The sequence below is a fragment of the Stegostoma tigrinum genome, unplaced genomic scaffold (assembly GCF_030684315.1).
Source record: "Stegostoma tigrinum isolate sSteTig4 unplaced genomic scaffold, sSteTig4.hap1 scaffold_112, whole genome shotgun sequence".
Classification (NCBI taxonomy): domain Eukaryota; kingdom Metazoa; phylum Chordata; class Chondrichthyes; order Orectolobiformes; family Stegostomatidae; genus Stegostoma; species Stegostoma tigrinum.
In genome coordinates this window covers 779,122-801,828 of record NW_026728063.1, presented here as the reverse complement: position 1 = coordinate 801,828, position 22,707 = coordinate 779,122, and the positions used below count along the sequence as shown (strand labels likewise).

The window sequence follows — 22,707 nt, the reverse complement described above, 5'->3', positions numbered from 1 at the left end:
TAATAAGGGGCTCACCTTTGTCCCCCTACAACCACACATCAACGAATACCAGTCACGATTGGACATAGAGCAGTTTTTCCGCCGTCTTCGCCTCCATGCCTACTTGTTCAACCGGGAACCTAACCCTCCCTCCACTGACCCCTTCACCCGCTTCCAACACAAGTCCTCCTCTTGGACACCACCCCCAGGCCTCCTACCCTCCCAAGACCTCTTCATCTCCAACTGCCGTCGAGACATTAACCGCCTCAACCTCTCCACCCCTCTCACCCACTCCAACCTCTCCCCTGCAGAACGGGCAGCCCTCCGCTCCAACCCCAACCTCACGATCAAACCTGCAGACAAGGGTGGCGCAACGGTAGTATGGCGCACTGACCTCTACATCACCGAGGCCAGACGCCAACTCTCCGACACCACCTCCTACCGCCCCTCGATCATGACCCCACACCCGAGCACCAAACCATCATCTCCAACACCATTCATGACCTCATGACCTCATCACCTCAGGGGACCTCCCACCCACAGCCTCCAACCTCATTGTTCCCCAACCCTGCACGGCCCGTTTCTATCTCCTTCCCAAAATCCACAAACCTGCCTGCCCTGGTCGACCCATCGTCTCAGCCTGCTCCTGCCCCACCGAACTCATCTCCACCTATCTGGACTCCATTTTCTCCCCTTTGGTCCAGGAACTCCCCACCTACGTCCGTGACACCACCCACGCCCTCCACCTCCTCCAGGACTTCCAATTCCCTGGCCCCCAACACCTCATATTCACCATGCACGTCCAGTCCCTATACACCTGCATTCCGCATGCAGATGGCCTCCAGGCCCTCCGCTTCTTCCTGTCCCGCAGGCCCGACCAGTCCCCCTCCACCGACACCCTCATCGGCCTGCCGAACTCGTCCTCACCCTCAACAACTTCTCTTTTGACTCCTCCCACTTCCTACAGACTAAGTGGGTGGCCATGGGCACCCGCATGGGCCCCAGCTATGCCTGCCTCTTTGTAGGTTATGTGGACCAGTCCCTCTTCTGCACCTACACAGGCCCCAAATCCCACCTCTTCCTCCGGTACATTGATGACTGTATCGGCGCCGCCTCTTGCTCCCCAGAGGAGCTCGAACAGTTCATCCACTTCACCAACACCTTCCACCCCAACCTTCAGTTCACCTGGGCCATCTCCAGCACATCGCTCACCTTCCTGGATCTCTCAGTCTCCATCTCAGGCAACCAGCTTGTAACTGATGTCCATTTCAAGCCCACCGACTCCCACAGCTACCTAGAATACACCTCCTCCCACCCACCCTCCTGCAAAAACTCCATCCCCTATTCCCAATTCCTCTGCCTCCACCGCATCTGCTCCCACGATAAGGCATTCCACTCCTGCACATCCCAGATGTCCAAGTTCTTCAAGGACCGCAGCTTTCCCCCCACAGTGATCGAGAACGCCCTTGACCGCGTCTCCCGTATTTCCCGCAACACATCCCTCACACCCTGCCCCCACCCACAACCGCCCAAAGAGGATCCCCCTCGTTCTCACACACCACCCCACCAACCTCCAGATGCAACGCATCATCCTCCGACACTTGCGCCATCTACAATCCGACCCCACCACCCAAGACATTTTTCCATCCCCACCCCTGTCTGCTTTCCGGAGAGACCACTCTCTCCATGACTCCCTTGTTCGCTCCACACTCCCCTCCAACCCCACCACACCCAGCACCTTCCCCTGCAACCGCACGAAATGCTACACTTGCCCCCACACCTCCTCCCTCACCCCTATCCCAGGCCCCATGATGACATTCCAGATGAAACAGAGGCTCGCCTGCACATCTGCCAATGTGGTATACTGCATTCCACTGTACCCGGTGTGGCTTCCTCTACATTGGGGAAACCAAGCGGAGGCTTGGAGACCGCTTTGCAGAACACATCCGCTCAGTTCGCAACGAACAACTGCATTCCCAGTTACAAACCATTTCCACACCCCCTCCCATTCTTTAGATAACATGTCCATCATGGGCCTCCTGCAGTGCCACAATGATGCCACCCGAAGGTTGCAGGAACAGCAACTCATATTCCGCCTGGGAACCCTGCAGCCTAATGGTATCAATGTGGACGTCACAAGCTTCAAAATCTCCCCTTCCCCCACCGCATCCCTAAACCAGCCCAGTTCTTCCCCTCCCCCCACTGCACCACACAACCAGCCCAGCTCTTCCGCTGCACCCACTGCATCCCAAAACCAGTCCAACCTGTCTCTGCCTCCCTAACCTGTTCTTCCTCTCACCCATCCCTTCCACCCACCCCAAACCGCACCCCCATCGACCTACTAACCTCATCCCACCTCCTTGACCTGTCCATCTTCCCTGGACTGACCTATCCCCTCCCCACCTCCCCACCTATACTCTCTCCACCTATCTTCTTTTCTCTCCATCTTCGGTCCGCCTCCCCCTCTCTCCCTATTTATTCCAGAACCCTCACCCCCATCCCCCTCTCTGATGAAGGGTCTAGGCCCGAAACGTCAGCTTTTGTGCTCCTGAGATGCTGCTTGGCCTGCTGTGTTCATCCAGCCTCACATTTTATTATCTTGGATTCTCCAGCATCTGCAGTTCCTATTATCTCTCAAAGTACAAAATCCTGCTGTTTTTGTTCTCAATTCATGGTTTAATTTTGCAATCAGTGTCGTAAGCAGCAGATTAGTTCAGTCCTTGTGAAATTGAAGGCAATGCAACACTTTAATTGGTCACTTTTTAACATGGTAGGTTCTCCGACTGAGGAAATGGTGAATGTTGTTGATCTTTAATGCAATATAATGGAGGAGAGAAAAATCTGGACTACAGAGCCCACAGGAAGAAAATTATAATCTGTCAGTGCTGCCTCCATTAGAACAATGCCAAGTTAATCCCCATCCCCATATCGAACAATAGAAGTTTCCTGCATCTCAGAATATACCCATTGAGTGGGGAACTGATGAATAATGCAGGAGCACCATCGGATTGAAATACTTTTATTCTAAGGATTTCAGAATGTGCTGGGATTTTTATTGCAAGCAATACTTGTGATGGAATATTCTTTTAATGTCAAAGTGCTGTAACAGTTTGGAAGAACAAATATTAAATGGATATTATTGCAGATAATATATGTGAATGAAATAAAATTGTTTGCTTAAGGTATTTTGTAATTCTAATTGAATGTCGCATTTTTGCATCTCAGTTGTCTTCTGTTTCTTATTTTTATAGAGCAGGTCACTTGTAATGCTGTCAATTCAAGATTAACTACATGGATGGTCTCTATCAGTTGCTTAATCACCAATGTCAGTTTGTAATCCTGAATCCAATATTGTCACTTCATCTTTCAGTTCTGTTTATAATCAAAGTTTGAGATCAACAGCTTTCAGTTTACTATCTGGAAGTCAATCAGTGCAGATTTTGATGGTAAACCAGCGTTCTGTATGTAAAACTGCCTTGTTTAATTAGATTAGTTAGTTGAGGTTCATTTTAGTGCAATGAATCCTAACTAAGCTTCATCTCTTCCTCATTCTGAACACATGCTATGTCATGCAATGGCTATTCAATTTTGCATTGGTGCCGGTTCAAACCATGTGTATTCCAACTACGGATTGATACAGATGAAATAGTACCATTTCCTTGTTAGTACCATTCTCGCCGTACAGTGTTTCGGCATTTCATTACGTTTCTGTGTACAGTTCTGAACCAGCCCCCTTGCCCCTGAGCTTGCCAAATGTCTCAATGTTGTCATGACATTGTCAAAGAATTCATTTCTTGGTAGATTCAGAGATAAATTAATGTAAACTAGTATGTGTTAATGCCTCTGCTGTAATCGGACGAAATACTCAGGCCATTGTCTTAATTTTTCTCTCTTGTATTTATATTGAAATGTTGACCATGCCATTTGGTCCACTTAATGGGATTGGACTTGCTACAGAAGTGCTGAACGTCAACTTGCCAAATACAATTGGCTAAACAGTATGAGGCCAATCAGTCTCTTGAAACACTTTTGCTGTGCAATCAACATTCCAACATTAATTGACAATGAAAAATTACATACGTGCTTCAGAAGATTAGATTTGAAACAGAGATTTGTGAATATGAATGGAGCTATATATGTCTCCATCTCGGGCACCAACCTCAAGTCCACCTGGACTATCTCCAACACCCCCCTCACCTTCCTGGACCCCTCTATCTCCAACTCGGGCAACCACCTTGAAACTGATATCCATTTCAAGCCCACCAACTCCCACAGCGACCTAGGATACACCTCCTCCCACCCACCTTCCTGCAAAAATTACATCCCCTATTCCCAATTCCTTTGCCTTCGCCACATCTGCTCCCAGGACGAGGCATTCCATTCCCGTACACCTCGGATGTCCTCATTTTTCAAGGACCGCAACTCCCCCCGACCCATCCCACACCCCCGCAACCCCCCGCAGTGGTCAAGAACGCCCTCGACCGTGTCTCTCTCATTTCCTGCAACTCAACTCTCACACCCCGTCCCCGCAATAACCACCAAAAGAGAACCCCCTCATCCTCACATACCACCCTCCCAACCTCTGCCTACAATGTATCATCCTCTGACATTTCCACCATCTGCAATCTGACCTCACCACCAAAGACATTTTTCCTCCGACCATTGTCTACTTTCTGGAGACACCACTCTCTCCATGACTCCCTTGTCCGCTCCACACTCCCTTCCAACCCCACCACACCCGGCATTTTCCCTGCAACCACAGGAAGTGCAACACGTGCCCCCACACCTCCTCCCTCACCCCCATCCCAGGCCCCAAGAAGACTTTCCACATCAAGCAGATGTTCAACTGCACATCTACCAATGTGGTATACTGCATCCGCTGGACCCATTGTGGACTCCTCAACATCGGGGAAACCAAGGAGAGACTTAGGTGTTCTGCAAAGCAGCCCCGATGCTCGGTTCACAACAAACAACTGCGCCCCCGAGTCGTGAACAATTTCAACTTCCCCTCCTATTCCTTAGACGACATGTCCATCCTGGGCCTCCTGCAGTGCCACAACAATGCCACCCGAAGGTTGCAGGAACAGCAACTCATATTCTGCTTGGGAACCCTGCAGCCCAAAGGTATCAATGCGGATTTCACAAGCTTCAAAATCTCCCCTCCCCCTACTGCATCCCAAAACAAGCCCAACTCGTCCCCGCCTCCCTCACCTGTTCTTCCTCTCACCTACCCCTTCCTCCCACCTCAAGCCACACCCCCATTTCCTACCTACTAACCTCACCTCTTGACCTGTCCGTCTTTCCCGGACTGACCTATCCCCTCCCTACCTCCCCAACCTACACTCACCTCTACTAGCTCTAGCCCACCTCTTTAACTTGTCTGTCTCCTCTCCAACTATCTTCTCCTCTATCCATCTTTGATCCGCCTCCCCCCTCTCCCTATTTATTTCAGAGGCCTCTCCCCCTCCCCCTTTTCTGATGAAGGGTCTGGGCCCAACATGTAAGCTTTTGTGCTCCTAAGATGCTGCTTGGCCTGCTGTGTTCATCCAGCTGCACACTTTGTTATCTCTATATCTCTTAACAACCTCATTAAGTGAGTTCTTGAGTTAACTATGCAGGGTAGACTTAGGGTTTATCATTCTAACTTGCCAGGCCTGAAAGATGAAAGTTGGTTTATGTTGGATGTTTGGTTCATAGCTATGAAAGATATCCTGAAAGGATTTTTCATATCTTTTGTTGAGAACTTTACCCATTTAGTCACTCTAATCCTTTTCCTTTTTTAAAGTTTCCTTGGTAGTCATAAATTTGAAATATCTGCGGAATTTTATTCGGCTTTGTATTGGTTCTCTGTGATTCCCCGCGAATGGCTCCGCGGCCTGCCAGCTAATTACAGAATTTATCATTGATGTGCCTGTCATAAAATCTTTAGTCTTATACTGTATATCCCAATTTCAGGAGAAAGTCCAGAGAGACCTTTTCAAGGAAAGGGATTTAGAAAGAAAACTTAAGTTCCATTGATCAAAGACATGAATAGTTGATAAATTATTTGCACTTCATATTTCCAGAACCTACCCCAGAAGAGAGAGCTATAGCTGTCCACAAACAGTCAATAGAAGTGAAGGAAACTTGGGAGCAATTGAAAACCCATGCGAGCAACTGGCAGAAACGGGTGGAAAAGGCGTTGGAGAAACTTCAAGAACTGCAGAAAGCTCTGGATGACCTTGAGGCTCATGTGATAACAGCTGAGGGGGTCCACACTGATTGGCAACCTGTGGGTGACCTGTTTATTGACTCATTGCAGGATCACATTGATAAAACCACAGTAAGTGCAATTACATTACACTTCACTTATGAACATGTAACCACAATGTTGTATCGAGATGATCAGTAATAGGAGTACTTCAGTAATATTGATTGAATGGTTGTTAACTTAATTTGCAAATTAAAACTTCGTTGAGCATGCCTTCTGATGATATCACATCGTTAATATTAGTATAATTGAGGATTCTATTAGTCAGTGACATCAGCTGAGTTATCTCCTTGTTGCCATGTTATCAGGATTAAAGGAAAAGCCTTACCACGCCATTTGGCCACTCCTTCGAGAGAGACAACTGGTTATGATTTAACCTGAAGATCACCATGCCTCAGGCAAGGAGAGGGGTTGAGGCGAAGATGCTTTGTGGTAAGCTCACTGGTATGGCAATTGAGCCCTCTCTTGCAGGGGATCACTCTGCATCACAAACCAACCGTTCAGCCAACTGAATTTGAATAGAGTTTAGGATTGGAGAGCAATCCATGCAATTGTATTTTTTTTAATGAATGTTTCTCACTGGCAAACTTTTAAAAACCAGCTCAGCCATACAGGCGAGATCAGTTCCTGATCTCAGCTGAATTTTTTGATCTCAGGTGAGTCAGCGTTAGGAGTTCAGTGATTGGAATGAATTCTCATGAATTTAGCGAGAGAGATATGACACGTGAATAGATCAATGTTTTGAAAAGAGGATGAGATATGAGCAAAAGTTTTTAATTGATGTGGAAGACCAGCCACAATCATCATCAACGGTGGAGCAGGCTTGAGCGGCCATGCAACATTGTGCTGCCGCTATTTGACTTGTTCTGTGAAGAGGAAGGAAAATGGTCAAAGTTTCAAAAATGCTGAAGACCACATCATTCTACAACCTCAAAATTTGATTGTGTTCAGCATATTATCACGACTGGTACCCTTAAATCCTGGTTTATCATCTCAGCAGCTCGACTCTGCCCAAAAGCTGGTTACTTGTGAAATTTTTGAAGAATCTTCCCAAGTCTGAAAATCATTTTTTCTTTTTGTAGAATCAGAGTTGGCGTGTGGAAGGAGGTCTCCTGGCATTTCATAGCTCTTTGAAATAACTCCCCAATTCGTCCCCCTCTGCTGTGCACTGACTTCAACCACTTTCTAATCTCTTTAATGGTTGGGAACTTTTGAAGGCATCCGGAATGAGTATTAATGATCCCACAATACAACTGAGCCTTATTAAGTTGTTAGTTCTGATGATCAAGAGCTTGATCAAAGAGGATTCTTTTAAAAAGTGCCTTAAAAGAGGAAAGGTACAGAGGCTAAGAGGTGGAGGAAGTCTCTTCTTGGGTTTGAAGCCTACACAATTAAATGTTTGGCAACCTGTAGTGGGCCATTTAAAATCAAGAGTGGGCAAGAGGGCTTAATTAGATGAGTGCAGATATCCTGAAGTATGGTTGGACTGGTGGAGATTACCAAAATAGCGATAGGCAGAGCCAAGGAACAATTTGGAAACAAAAATGATTATTTAATAAAATTACTGTTAATACTATCAGTTAGGTAGCAAGTACAGAGAATAGAATTTGGTTCAAGATGAGACTCGGGCAGTGGAGTTTTAGACGACCTCAAGTGTTCAATGGGCAAATGTGGAACTCTAGCAGGGAATGCATTGGACTTGTCACGTCCGGAAGTGAAGTAGTTCTAGTTGAAGGTTTCACTGCTAATGAGGCAAGACAAGAGACAGCTTTAGGGATTGCATGAATGTGTGGTCGGACGTTCATCATGGGATAAACAAGATGCCAAGGTTGTGCTGAGACAAGCGTAACGTTACATTGTTGCCAAGGGGGAGTAATGCAGTCAGTCGGTAGTGAATAGAGATTGGTGTGGGGACCACAAGCAGTGGTCTTCCCAGTTTTAAATTGTTGTCTCTACATAGTTCCGCAACTTTATGTTCTGTTCAAAGAGCATGACTGACAAGAACGCAGAAGTTAGCCATTTGTTTACTTGTCAATATATCTTGATTTTTCCATCATGTTTTCCAATTATTTCCAAAACCTGTGCAGTGTACTAAGTGAACCTTTCAAACCTTAAAAGGAAATGTTAAAATTGTGGAATATAAAGTTAAATTTATTTTATTGAAAATTTAAATAAATTACATGAAGGTTTGACCAAGACTGAAAGGAATTAGATGGAACACCAGATGAATAAAACAAGCAGTAGTAAGGTGGTATTAGCTGGATGTTCCTGAAGAAAGAGAACACAGCCAACCTTTCTTCCATCAGGGAGATTAATTGTGTGGTGTCAGACACAGTTGACTAAATCATTCCTTCTGTCTTTACTGTCTGACTGTACTATGGTTGTAATATTTCCTTTTTAAAAGGCTCAGGGTTAGACATATTTCTCATTTTATAAATTTTAGGAAGTTGTCTTATTATCAAGTCAAGGTAGGATTGAAAACATATTCTATAACTGTTTGAAGTCAGAAGTCACATGACACCAGTTTGTCGTCCAACAGGTTCATTTGAAATCACACAAGCTTTTGGAGTGCAGCCCCTTCATCAGGTGCAGTTAGTGAGGTGACCACACAGACACACAGTTTATAAGCAGAAAGATCAAAAGATCATAGAATTGGCGTGAGTGGAGTGTCAGATAATAACTCTATACAGGTGACCAAGAGTGTTAGAGGCAAGTAAAGTGTTTACAAAGTCAATGTCAGTGCTGTGTTGTCATGATAATCAGGCAGCGCAACAGGAATGTACAAAAGGTGACATCTCAGGTCAGACTCTGACTTGTAGTTGAGAGGCTTGTGTTCAGAAACTGTCTCAGAGTTTTAACCTTTATTTCAAAAGCAGGAATTTACAAGATGCCACACTGACTGACTGTAACTACAAGTTGTGTGCTTTTTCAACAAAATATCTGCAACTAAACAAACATCCTGGATGAAGACTTATTATCTGACACTCCACTCTCACCAGTTGTATGATCTTTTGATCTCTCTGCTTATAAATTGTGTGTCTGTGTGTTTTCCTCTCTGACCGCACGTGATGAAGGGACTGCATTCCAAAAGCTTGTGTGATTTCAAATAAACCTGTCAGATTATAACCTGATGCCATGTGACTTCTGACTTTGTCCATCCTAGTCCAACACCAGCACCTCCACATTATAAGTGTTTGGAACCAAGTCAGTGCAACAGGCATAGGTCGAACATTTGACTTCGGAAGGATGCCAAGTGTCGACAAATTCATTAATAACAAAGGATTTCTCCATTATGCCATCTATCGTAACATGCTGCGTCTCACAGTCATAATGAAAGGATGCCCACTTTAATTTAGCAGCGCCAAGAACAGTTATGGACATTTGTAGCATGGGAGGAGGCCATTCAACCTATTTTATCTGTACCAGCTCTCTCCCAGAGCAACAAAATTAATCCTTTTCTCAAACTCATGCCACATATTTCACAGGATTGAAATATATAGGTACATAGTTAAGAGATTTTAACATCGAGTGAGCAGTTCTCGCACTTCACCTCGTCACTAAAAATTGAAAACGTGACTTACAAAGAGTGAGTCTTTATTTTGTTCTGTTGTGATGATGAAGAAGATGCAAGTCCATGTGCTGGAACTGGCGTCTTGAACTTACAAACTTTTAAATGTGTTTATAAAATGAATTCTGTGCGCATTTACTGAAAGCAGTTTTATGGAAGGAAAAGGTACTAAAGAAGATTTGGTGTATTGCACTTGATGCTATTATACTCCAACCTGTGAAAACAGAACTCTACGACTGTGAGTGTTGAGTTCTGAGAGGGTGCTATCTTGTTTGAATTTACATTGCTCAGACTTGACCTATTTTCCCAACAGCAAAATTGGTAATCCAGAAAGAAATGGATATTGGTTTCTCGCATTTCTTAGCTGTAAGTGTCTGTATAAAGTTTGAGTCCAGTTTCCTTATATACAGGTGCTTAACCTGCTTATACAGTTTGAACATTTGTTGTGCCCATGAAAGTTTTTTGAATGGTTTCACCTCCAGTTTTTTTCTTTATACATATTTGGTATTTTTTCAGGGTTTAAGGACTGCCTGCAAAATCTGAGATTGGGTTTTGAAAGACATCAGCTTTTATTTTGGAGAGATAATGGTAACTGTAGATGCTGGAGAATGCGAGATAACAACGTGTGGAGCTGGATGAACACAGCAGGCCAAGCAGCATCTCACGAGCACAAAAGCTGACGTTTCGGACCTCGACCCTTCATCAGAAAAGGGGGAGGGAGGGAGGGTTCTGAAATAAGTAGGGAGAGAGGGGGAGGCGGATCGAAGATGGATGGAGGAGAAGATAGGTGGAGAGGAGAGCATGGGTGGGGAGGTAGGGAGGGGATAGGTCAGTCTGGGGAGGCCAGACAGGTCAAGGGGGCGGGATGAGGTTAGTAGGTAGGAAATGGGGGTGCAGCATGAGGTGGGAGAGGGGAATAGGTGAGAGGAAGAATAGGTTAGGGAGGCGGGGACGAGCTGGGCTGATTTTGGGATGCAATGGGAGGACCGGAGATTTTGAAGCTTGTGAAATCCACATTGATACCATTGGGCTGCAAGTTTCGCAAGCGGACTATGAGTTGCTGTTCCTGCAACCTTCGGGTGGCATCATTATGGCACTGCAGGAGGCCCAGGATGGGCATGTCCTCTCAGGATTGGGAGGGGGAGTTGAAATGGTTCATGACTGGGAGGTGCAGTTGTTTATTGCAAACTGAGCGTAGGTGTTCTGTAAAGCGATCCCCAAGCCTCCGCATCATTTCCCCAATGTAGAGGAAGCCACAACGGGTACAGCGGATGTTTTGGATATTTCTGAAGCATTGATTTTCATTCAAAGTTGGTTGGATTTTGCTGAAGCAATAGCCATAACTCACGATGACGTAGACCATGTCAGAGATAACGTTTCGAGTCCTTTGACCCTTCCTCAGAACTCACTCTTCACTGATGCTGCCAGACCTGCTGAGCTTTCCCAGCAACTTCTGTTTTTGTTCGTGATTTACAGTGCCCACAGCTCTTTTGTTTTTATGACACAGACAAAACTTGATCTCTGCAGGTAGCATGATGCTGCATTCTCCAACTTCCCTGCCTTTTTGTAATATAATATTGTCCTTTTAATACAGAAGTGGCTTTTTTTTTGTTTGTTTTAACTTCTGCACATACTTTCTTTGCAGGTTAAAAGTCTGTGCCTTTTCAGTTCACTGCAGTGCTGCATAATGAAGGCTTTCAACATTCTTATTTTAAAAAAGTACAAAATCAGTGTTGTTTGTTTTCCAAAATGTGATGTGCAAGTGCAACACTTAACAGTGTGTTCATCAAACTATTGTTTCCTTTGATCTTTGTGTTGCAGAAATTTCTAGAATCATTTCATATATATTTTCCTTGATATATTTTAGCAGCTTTCCTGGAGCAAGTCTGTTTTCCTTAGGATGAGACTAGTTTCAGACATACTCCCTTTATTATGAGATTTGATTGGGGTAAAGCGAGGAGGATTTTTATTCACTGAGACACACATGACTATATATTTAAAGCATTGGAAAATGCATCCTGTTCGGACTGTCATGTTATCTGGTGTTTGTACCAGGCTTTCTGATGAAGTGCAAATGATTAAGGATGCTAATGGATGCTATATGTTATTACAAGAGGAAATAAACATACAAGTAAGGATTTTGTGCCACAGTTATACATAGCATTGAAGCCATACCTCAATTATTGCATTATAATACAAGTTGCCTCATTTAAGGAGGCAGTTCAGATTTAGGTTTACTAGAACAATACTTGCAATTAATGGGTTGTCTTATGAAGTAAGATCAGAAGGACTGGGAAGGATGAGAAGGACCTCCTCTCTGCCGATCGTCTCTTCTCTCCCTCTTCGGTCGGCCTCCCCCTCTCTCCCTATTTATTCCAGTTCCCTCTCCCCATCCCCTCTCTGATGAAGAGTCTAGGCCCGAAACATCAGCTTTTGTGCTCCTGAGATGCTGCTTGGCCTGCTGTGTTCATCCAGCTCCACACTTGGTGATCTTAGAAGGACTGGGCTTGTTTTTGCTGAAGTTGAGAAGAGGAAGGAGGTGATTTCCTTGAAGTATATTTGATTCTGAATGGTCTTCACAAGGAATATGTAGAAGGATTTTTCCTATACTTTGGTGAGCGCAGAACTAGGGACACTTATGCAAAATTTGACGTTGCCACTTAAGGACAGATGAGCAGAGCATTTTTTTCTCTGATAGTTGTATGACATTGGAACTAGCTGCCTCCTAAGATGATAGAGTTGGGGTCATTGAATATTTTAAGGTGGATTTAGATTCTGGTAAGGCAGGGAAAAGGCCTCTATTAGTTGGAGTCATACCAAGCACAAAAGAAAAGGTTTGTGGTTGTTAGACATAGTCGTCTCACCTCCAGGACATCTCTGTAGGAGTTCCTCAGGGCAGTGTCCAGTGCCCAAACATCTATGCTGCTTCAGCATCCTTCTATAAAGTCAGAAGTGGGGATGTTTGCTGATGACTGCACAATGTTCAGTACCATTTCCAACTCCCTCGATAATAAAGCAGTCCATGTTCAAATGCAGCAAGACCAATATATTATCCAGGCTTAGGCTGTTACAGTGCGAGGTAACATTTGCACCACACAAGTGCCAAGCAATGGCCATCTCCAACAAGGGAGAATTTAGCTGTCATCTCTTGACATTTAATGCTGCTACCATCGCTGACTCCCCCACCATCAACATCACGGGTGTTGGTATTGACCAGAAACTGAACAAGATCAGCTACATAAATACTATGGATTCAAGAGCAGGCCACCCTGTTGTGTGCAGGTGATTTTCATCACTCCATTTTTAACAAGATTTAACTGGAAATTTGGGAGTTGTCATATTTCTGAAGAGTCGAACGGCAGCATGCTTTTCTTTTCGTTAATTCTTTGTAATTTATTGCATTTAAAACTCCTATTGCCAGAAAACGAAATTATGTGGCTTAGCGACTACTTTCGAATGTCTTGTGAGAAGTGCCATTCAAAGGTTACACATTGTTACCTTGTGATCAGTTTGGATCAGTCGGGCAGGAAATGAGATGATGCTGGGGGTGGGAAGATTTTGAAGCAGGGACTTCAGGGAAAGTAGCCTCTCCCTCCAGTCAAACCCTCCAACCCTGGCAATGTTCTTGTAAATCTTTTCTGAACTCTTTCAAGTTTCATGACAACTTTCCCATAGCAAGGAAGCCTGAATCGAATGCAGTATTCCAAAAATGGCCGAACCAATGTCCTTTGTAGCTGCAACGTGACTTCCTAACTTCTATATTGAGTGCTGTGACCAACAAAAGCAAGCATATTAAACACCTACTTCACTACCTGCAACTCCACTTTGAAGGAACTCTGAAACTGCACCCCAAGTTTGTTTGGCGACACTGCTGAGGACCTTACCTTTAAGTGTATAAGTTCTGCCCTGATTTGCCCACCAAAACCTAAAACCCTTTTCACATTAAACCTAATTGTCTGCTATTTGCTTGGTGGTATGTATAAAAAGGGAAGAGTTTATGCTTGTTCAGGCAACCCATACCCGACATTCAGAGGTTGTTTTCCTAATGGCTTGAATTGGAACTGCTTAACAGAATGAGTTTTGGGATGCCTCAGGATGTCTTTATATATGCTGTGCATCAGGCAGGTGTCAAATTGTAATTTCACAGACAGTTCTGCATACAGACAGCATAACGTAAGAAAGAAGAACAGGACTTAGTAGAATTATCCTTCAAAGCCTTGTTGAGTTGATTTGTCCTGTTTTGTTACTTCTACATTTATTAAATCCACTTTTTTTAAAGCATTCTTTCACAGGATGAGGGCACTGCTGGCAAGGCTAACATTTGTTTCCCGTCCAGGAATGGCTTGGTGGGCCATTTTGGAAGTCAGTAGAGAGTCAGCCATATTCCTGTGAATTTGAAGCCATATACCAGAATTGCTAAGGAAAGCAGATTCCCTTCCCTAAAGAATATATTAGTGAATTCAGTTTTCTGTTACAAGAATTTATGATAGTTTCATCGTCACTGTTACTTTTAACTCGAGATCTTTATTAATTAAATGTCATTTCCAGCAGATGCTTTTGTATTTTGTATTTAATATTAGGATGTTAGTTTTAACTTAATTTCTTATTAACATTTAATCATTAATTTCAGGATGTTTCTCAGATTTTGTATACTTCCTCTCCATGAGGCTTTTAAAGAAGAAATTGCCCCAGTCAAACAAGAAGTCAAAATATTAAATGATCTGGCCAGTCAGTTATCTCCACTTATGTCTCTTTATCTCCAAGGATTTCTCACCAACTTGATGACCTAAATATGAGGTTGAAATTCATACAGGTAACAATGAAAACATTTTCAAAGCCAGCCAATCTGTTGTAGAATGTACAAATGAAAGCGTGTACAAATAATTTGTCTTCAAACATATGAGCAAGATAAAGAACCCTTTCAATTGAAGCAAGCAATTAATATTTTATTATCATGGTTTATGAAGTTATTCAATTTTATAATATTTCTTTTTCAAAAATACAATGTTCTGGTCTGTAGTCTGCACTTTAGAATGGAGTCGCAAAACAAAATCCAAATAGTGAGAGATGTGAGCATCCGAACCACAGTCTGAAATGGTTCAGGACTGGAACAATTTGAATATATTCAGGATGAAGCTGCAGGCAGCAGATATTTTTCCCGATCCATCTAAAAGAATTTGGAATTGGAACATTGTGATAACTGCGGTACACTTCAGTATTATGTATTGTTTCATATATTTTAACTCACTGAGGAAGACAAACTTGAATGAATTACAACAAAGATATACTTGATGCATTGAAGGGAAGAATGACACAAAATTGTATGAACTGCATGTATTTCTTCCAATTGAGCAGATTTTCATTGATGTCAGCAAAGTAGTACATGAAAATTTCCTTTATCCCAAAAGTCTCATGAAATGTTTTACTGAGCAAATTATTTCAGTCTCGTTCTGTGGCAGTAGCTCGCTTGGCCATGTAGCACAGTAAAACTCCTTATTGGTTCCAGAAAGCAGACAAAAACATAAGAAATAGCACCAGGATCTGGATGTTCTTCCTCTCGACCCTGCCTCACCATCCGATAAGAACATGGCTGACCTGCCCAGGACTCAACTCCTCTTCCATCCCAGCTTCTCAGAGCGCTCAACTTCTCTATTTCAAAAATCTTATCGACCACCTTCTTTAAATACTTTCAGTGATCTACCTTTCACAATTCTCTTGTATTCTAAACAATCACTACCTGCTGAGAGAAGAAATTCCTTTGCATCTCCGGTTTCAATAAATGTTCCCTTCTTCTGTAACTATGTTGCTGAGTTTGAGATTTCCACACTAATGGAAACATTGTCTTCACATCGAGCCTGTCAAGCCCCCTCAAAATTTTGTGTTTCAGTAAGATCACCCCTCATTCTTCTAAACTTGAATGAATAAAGACCTTCTGTGTAACCATTCTTGATAAATCATGATCCGATGAATCAGCCCAGTGAGTCTCTTTGGAATTGCTTCCCATGGCTGTGTATCCTTTCTTGTATTTCTCCAAGTGTGACCTCCTCAGTAGCCTGATCAGTTGCAAAAAAGCTTCCCCATTTTTGAACTAAAACCTCCTTCCAATAAAGGCCAAAATTCCATTTGCCTTCTTAATTACTTGAATTACCATCGTCATGGCTCACATCAACTCCAACCTACAAAACATAGAACATAGAACAGTACAGCACAGAACAAGCCCTTCAGCCCACAATGTTGTGCTGACCATTGATCCTCATGTATGCACCCTCAAATTTCTGTGACCATATACATGTCCAGCAGTCTCTTAAATGACCCCAATGACCTTGCTTCCACAACTGCTGCTGGCAACACATTCCATGCTCTCACAACTCTCTGCGCAAAGAACCTGCCTCTGACATCCCCTCTATACTTTCCACCAACCAGCTTAAAACTATGACCCCTCGTGCTAGCCATTTCTGCCCTGGGAAATAGTCTCTGGCTATCAACTCTATCTATGCCTCTCATTATCTTGTATACCTCAATTAGGTCCCCTCTCCTCCTCCTTTTCTCCAATGAAAAGAGACCGAGCTCAGTCAACCTCTCTTCATAAGATAAGCCCTCCAGTCCAGGCAGCATCCTGGTAAACCTCCTCTGAACCCTCTCCAAAGCATCCACATCTTTCCGATAATAGGGCGCCCAGAACTGGACGCAGTATTCCAAGTGCGGTCTAACCAAAGTTTTATAGAGCTGCAACAAGATCTCACGACTCTTAAACTCAATCCCCCTGTTAATGAAAGCCAAAACACCATATGCTTTCTTAACAACCCTGTCCACTTGGGTGGCCATTTTAAGGGATCTATGCATCTGCACACCAAGATCCCTCTGTTCCTCCACGCTACCAAGAATCCTATCCTTAATCCTGTACTCAGCTTTCAAATTCGACCTTCCAAAATGCATCACCTCGCATTTATCCAGGTTGAACTCCATCTGCCACCTCTCAGCCCATCTCTGCATCCTGTCAATGTCCCTCTACACTGTCAACGACACCTCCGACCTTTGTGTCGTCTGCAAACTTGCTGACCCATCCTTCAATCCCCTCATCCAAGTCATTAATAAAAGTGCTTTGATCCTTTGCAATTCACCTACCACTGCAACAGGTCTCCAGTTGATACCGTCTCCCTGGCCTGCCAGTCATCCCTGGAATGTCTGGATAACAAGGATACCTACATCAGGCTTATTGATCGGAGCTCCACCCTCCACACTAATTCCAAACAATCTCCTCTTTGAACTCGGAGACCGAGGCCTCAGCATCCCTCTCTGTAACAGGATTCTTGACTTCCTCACCCAGAGACCGCAAACAGTAAGGATAGGTGACAACACTTCCTCCACCGTAAGCCTCAACACCGGTGCCCAGCAAAGCTGCGTACTCAGGCCCCTACTCTAGACTCTTTATGCAGTCATGACTTGTTGCCCCCAACTCCATTCACAATTGTGCTGATGACGCTTCCATTGTAGGTCGGACCTCAAACAACAATAAGTCAGATTACAGGAAAAGAAATTGAGTGCTTGCTGGCATGATGGAAAAATAACAATCTGTCCATCAACATGAGCAAAATGAAGGAGCTGGTCATTGATTTCAGGAAGCTTCTGTCTGCAGCAATGGATATCAGTTTGAATAAGCGTACAAATAGATTTAAGAACAGCCTCTTACCGGTTGTGACTTTTGAACGGACCTCTCAAATGTTAATTCTGATCTTTCTCTCTCTCTCTCTCAGCATCTTCTCTGTGGCTGTAACGCTATTCTGCACGTTGTACGGTGTGATTTGCCTATACAGCATGCAAATCAACACTTTTCACAGTATTTCAGTACATGTGACAGCAAAAAAGCAATCAGTCACCTGCATGCTAGAATGTGTTTCATGGACTAGAGCATCCAAGTCCCCTACCATGCATTTTTTTAAGAGTCCTCCTCTATTTAAGTAAGAGTCTATCTTTTGATTCTTCCTACCAAAGTGTACTTTCCTACATTAAACTCGATCTGCCAACTTTTTTCTGACTTGCTCGACCTGTCTACCCCCTTGCAGATTCTTTATGTCCTCATGAGAACATTCCCTTACTCTATTTTTGTAGCATCAGCAAATTTGAATGAATTTATGCCTTGTCCCCTCCTCTAAGTTATGAATATAGAGAGTAAATAATTCTCGTCCTTGGACTGATCCCTGTGGCACTCCACTAGTTATGGCTTTCTGGCCTGATAAAGATGGTGGTTAGAAAATAATTGGCTGAACCACTGAAATGAAAAATGTGAAAAAATATGCGTTTTCATTGTTTGTGAAATACTTAAATCAGATTGTAGATAATAAAATATAAATATTACTGTAGTTCTTCATAGTTTCTCATTGAGCTTTCTGAGAATTCTGAATATAGTTCCTGATTTATGATAGCATCAGTTTTCATGCACCTCTATCTGAGAATTCAGATTTGTTTTGTCAAAAATTGTGCTGTGCCACACATGATATTTGCTAAATCTGTCCTGTCCCAGCAGTTCAACTTGTTCAGTTTTGAGATAACTTTTGTCAGGACCCCACAGTTGAGCTACCTTGCGTTGATAGCTCACTACACACTTGTTGCATTGAAACAAATGTACCTCAGACCACCTGTCCATCAGCGTTCATCATCTGCTCTGTGTCTACTCTTCCTCTTAGTCACACTGACTTCATTATCTAGTTCCTTACAGGCTGTAGTTATTATCTTGTTACTGCCCACTAACCTGTGCATTTGGCTCCCATCCCCCTGACACACTAGTTTAAATCCTCCCCAACAGCGTTAGCAAAAGCAGCCCCGAGGACATTGGCTCCAGGTGTAGACGGTCCGATTTGTAATAGTCCCACCTCCCCCAGAACCGGTCCCAATGTCCCAAAAATCTGAACCCCTCCCTTCTGCACCATCTCTCAAGCCACTCACTTGTCCTGCCTATTTCTTCATTTCTACTCTGACAAGCATGTGGCACTGGTAGCAATCCTGAGATTACTACCTCTGAGGTCCTACTTTTTAACTTGGCTCCGAACTCCCTAAATTCTGCATGTAGCACCGCATTGTGTTTTTTTAACCCATATCATTGATGCCTATATGCACCATTACAGCTGGTTGTTCACCCTCCCCCTTCGGAATGTCCTACAGTCAATCTGATACATCTCTGACCGGTGGACCTGGGAGGCAACATAGCATGTTTTTGACCACAGAACCACCTATCTCCTCCCCTTACAACAGAATCCCCTGTGGCTATAGCCCTTCCACTCTTTTTCTTGCCCTTCCTGTTTTGGAGGGATATGACCACAGGGGACACCACTGCCTTCCTGCTTTTTTTTCTGCCTTTTGGTCACCCATTCCCTTTCTCCCTCAGCTAACCTCATGAGCGATATGACCAATTTGCTGAATGTACTATTGCGGATGCTCCAAAGTGAGTCCATCCACAGCTCCAGAGCCATCATGCGGTCTAACGAGAGCTGCAGCTGGACACGCTTCCTGCCCGTGAAGGAGTCACGGACATCAGACACGTCCCTGAGCTCCCACATTGAGCAAGAGCAGCATAACACGGGTCTGGGATCTCCTGCCATTTTTAGTCTTAAGCTCTACTTAGTGCTGCTATAACATCAAATATTAGATGAATGAAATGAAATAAAATTGTACCATGTACGCAGATCCTTGCAAGTTGCCACCCAGGTTGAGAGGGCTGTTAAGAAGGCATACAGTGTTTTAGCTTTTATTAATCGAGGGATCGAATTCTGGAACCAAGAGGTTATGGTGTAGCTGTAAAAGCTCTGCTGCAGCCGCATTTGGAGTATTGCGTCCAGTTCTGGTCACCGCATTATAAGAAGGATGTGGAAGCTTTGGAAAGGGTGCAGAGGAGATTTACTAGGATGTTGCCTGGTATGGAGCGAAGGTCTTACGAGGAAAGGCTGAGGGACTTGAGGGTGTTTTCATTAGAGAGAAGAAGGTTGAGAGGTGACTTAATTGAAACATCTAAAATAATCAGAGGATCAGATAGGGTGGATCGGGAAAGCCTTTTCCTGGGATAGTGACGGTGAGCACGAGGGGGCATAGCTTTAAATTGAGGGGTGAAAAATACAGGACAGATGTCAGAGGTAGTTTCTTTACTCAGAGAGCAGGAAGGGAATGGAACGCTTTGCTTGCAACCGTAGTAGATTCGACAGCTTTAGGTACATTGAAGTTGTTATTGGATAAGCATTTGGACGTACATGGAATAGTGTTGGTTAGATGGGCTTGAGATCGGTATGACAGGTCGGCACAACATCGAGGGCCGAAGGGCCTGTACTGTGCTGTTATGTTCTGTCTTCTATTTATTGTTGAACAGCAGCAGGAGGTGAGGAGGCAGAGACTGCAACCTTGAGGTCACGGAGGGAAGGAAAAAGAGGCTCTTACTTGGAGATTGAGAATCAGGAGAGGGCACAACCCAGAGGTTTGGGAGTGTAGTGAGGCTGCGAGTTTGAAGTCAAGGTGAGGAGAGGCACCAGTTGATGTAGTAGATTAAATGTAATACAGAAAATTGTGAAGTGGTTCAGTTTGGTTGGAAAAACAGTACATCAAATGGAAGGAACCATTCTGAATGGGTGCAGAAGCAGACAGGTTTTGCTGTTATGTGCATAAACCATTCAGTTAAACCACGGCTAGTCTCAACTTCAACTCTATTTGCCTGCTGAAAAGTCATGTCGACTCAAAACATTAGTTTGCTTTCTCTCCATGGCTGATGCCTGACCTACTGTGGTCTCCGGCATTTTTTGTCGTCAGTCTGTTTACCTCCCTTTCTTCTATATCCTTTTGTACCCTTAGCTATCAAAAATAATTTCAGTCACACACATTCTTCTTGATCCAGCACCCACATTCTTTTACGAAAGAGTATTTGAGATCTTGACTGTTGTTTGTATTAAGATAAAAGTGCTTCCTGATTTCAGTTCTGAATGGCTTGCCATTGAATCTCATATATTAATAGATAATCTCTGGATGCATAATGTGTTGGGAGAAAGGCTTATTTCCATGCAGTGCGCCACCAAGATTCTAACTCCAGACAAACATATCCATCTTCTTTGCGCTCAATCTGACTCCTACGAGCAGGGAGCTTTCCCCCCATTCCCGTTAAAACCAGTTTTGCTCGGTTCCCTGGATGCCACATTTGGTCAAATGTGGCCTTGATGTCAAGAACAATCACTGTCGCCCTCACTCCCTCACCTCTTTTGTCCATGTTTGAACCAGGGCATCAATGAGGCCAGGAGCTGGGTGGCCCTGGTAGAAACCCAACTGAGTGTTAGTGAGTAGGTGATGCCTTTATTTTCACCTACTGTAGTCCCAATCATGCAACTCTGTCAATTGCTGCCCCTGCCAAGCGCTGGAAGCCTCCCCAGCGTTATCCAGACAGCAGAAAATTTGTTTCAGGAAGACGAGGACCTGCCCTGTCAAATTTCATGTGGATGTGCTGTTGCACATGCACAGAGCGTGATTAAAGGGAGTCAGCATGGCTTTCTGAGGGGCGAGTCATGCCCGACAAATCTGACTGAGTTCTTTGAGGAGGTCATGAGACAGGTTGATGAGGGGCGAGCAGTGGATGTGGTGTACATGGACATCAGCAGAGCATTCGATAAGGTTCCCCACGGCAGGCACTTTGATGAAGTCAGGAGGTATGGAAATCAGGGTGACTTGGCTGTCTGGATTCAGAATTGGTCGGCTGACAGGATGTAGAGAGTGGTTGTAGATGGTAAATATTCTGCTTGGAGGTCAGTGCTGAGTGGTGACCCGCAATGCTCTGTTCTTGGGCCTCTGCTGTTTGTAGTTTTTAGAAATGACTTGGATGTGGAGGTTGAGGGGTGGGTTAGTATGTTTGCTGCTGACACAAAGGTTGGAGGTGCCATTGATAGTATCGGGTTATTGCAGGCTTCAGCGAGACATTGACAGTATGCAGAGGTGGGCTGAGAAATGGCAGATGGAGTTCAACCTGGATAAATGCGAGGTGATGCATTTTGAAAGGTCGAACTTAAATGCTGAATATAGGATTAAAGGCAGATTCTTTGCAGTGTATAGGAATAGCGGGATCTTGGTGTTCAAGTGCAGAGCTCCCTCAAAGTTGCTACACAAGTGGATAAGGGTGTTAAGAAATCAGATGGTATTTTGGCTTTCATTAACAGGGGGATCGAGTTTAAGAGCCGCGAGGTTATGCTGCAGCTGTACAAAACCCTGGTGAGACCACACTGGAATATTGTCTCCAGTTCCGGTTGCCCTATTATAGGAAAGATGTGGAGGCTTTGGAGAGGGTGCAAAGGAGGTTTACCAGGTTGAGGAGGTTGACTGAGCTCGGACTTTTCTCTCTGGAGAGAAGGAGGAAGAGAGGTGACCTGCTCAAGGTGTACAAGGTAATGAGAGGAATGGATAGAGTCGATAGCCAGAGACTTTTCCCCAGGGCAGGATTGACTGCCACGAGGCATAGTTTTAAGGTGTTAGGAGGAAGGTATAGAGGAGATGCCAGAGGGAGGTTCTTCACCCAGAGAGTTGTGAGTGCATGGAATACTTTGCCAGTGGTAGTGGTGGAAGCAGAGCCATGAGTGACATTTAAGCAACTGCTGGACATGCACATGGACGCAGTGAATTGAGGGGAATGTAAATTAGGTTAGGTTATTTTTGGATTGGGATTATTCCACGGCACAACATCGTAGGCCGAAGGGCCTGCACTGTGCTATACTTTTCTATGTTCTATGTTGTGTGTAAGAGTCAGAAGCCCAGTTGTTAGTTGCTTGGCTCTTTAGCTCAGTAGCTACCCCTTAATTTTTTGATGGCCAAAAGTGGCTGGCAAAGCAGACTTGCAACTTGAAAGCATTATGACATTGGCCAGGATGTGAATCATTGACCTACATGGTTTTTTGCA

At 44.2% G+C, this 22,707-nt stretch overlaps 2 protein-coding genes across 2 annotated transcripts in view; both read left to right on the top strand.

The window, feature by feature from the left end:
- The window catches only part of LOC132207626 (complement C5-like), a 261,625-nt gene that overhangs the window by 100,269 nt on the left and 138,649 nt on the right, over positions 1–22,707 (top strand). The window lies entirely within an intron of this gene.
- The window catches only part of LOC132207621 (utrophin-like), a 75,692-nt gene that overhangs the window by 51,766 nt on the left and 1,219 nt on the right, over positions 1–22,707 (top strand). Inside the window, exon 7 of the mRNA XM_059643561.1 lies at positions 6,045–6,301. The gene's annotated coding sequence lies outside the window, so the exon portion shown is untranslated. The remainder of the gene's footprint in view (positions 1–6,044; positions 6,302–22,707) is intronic.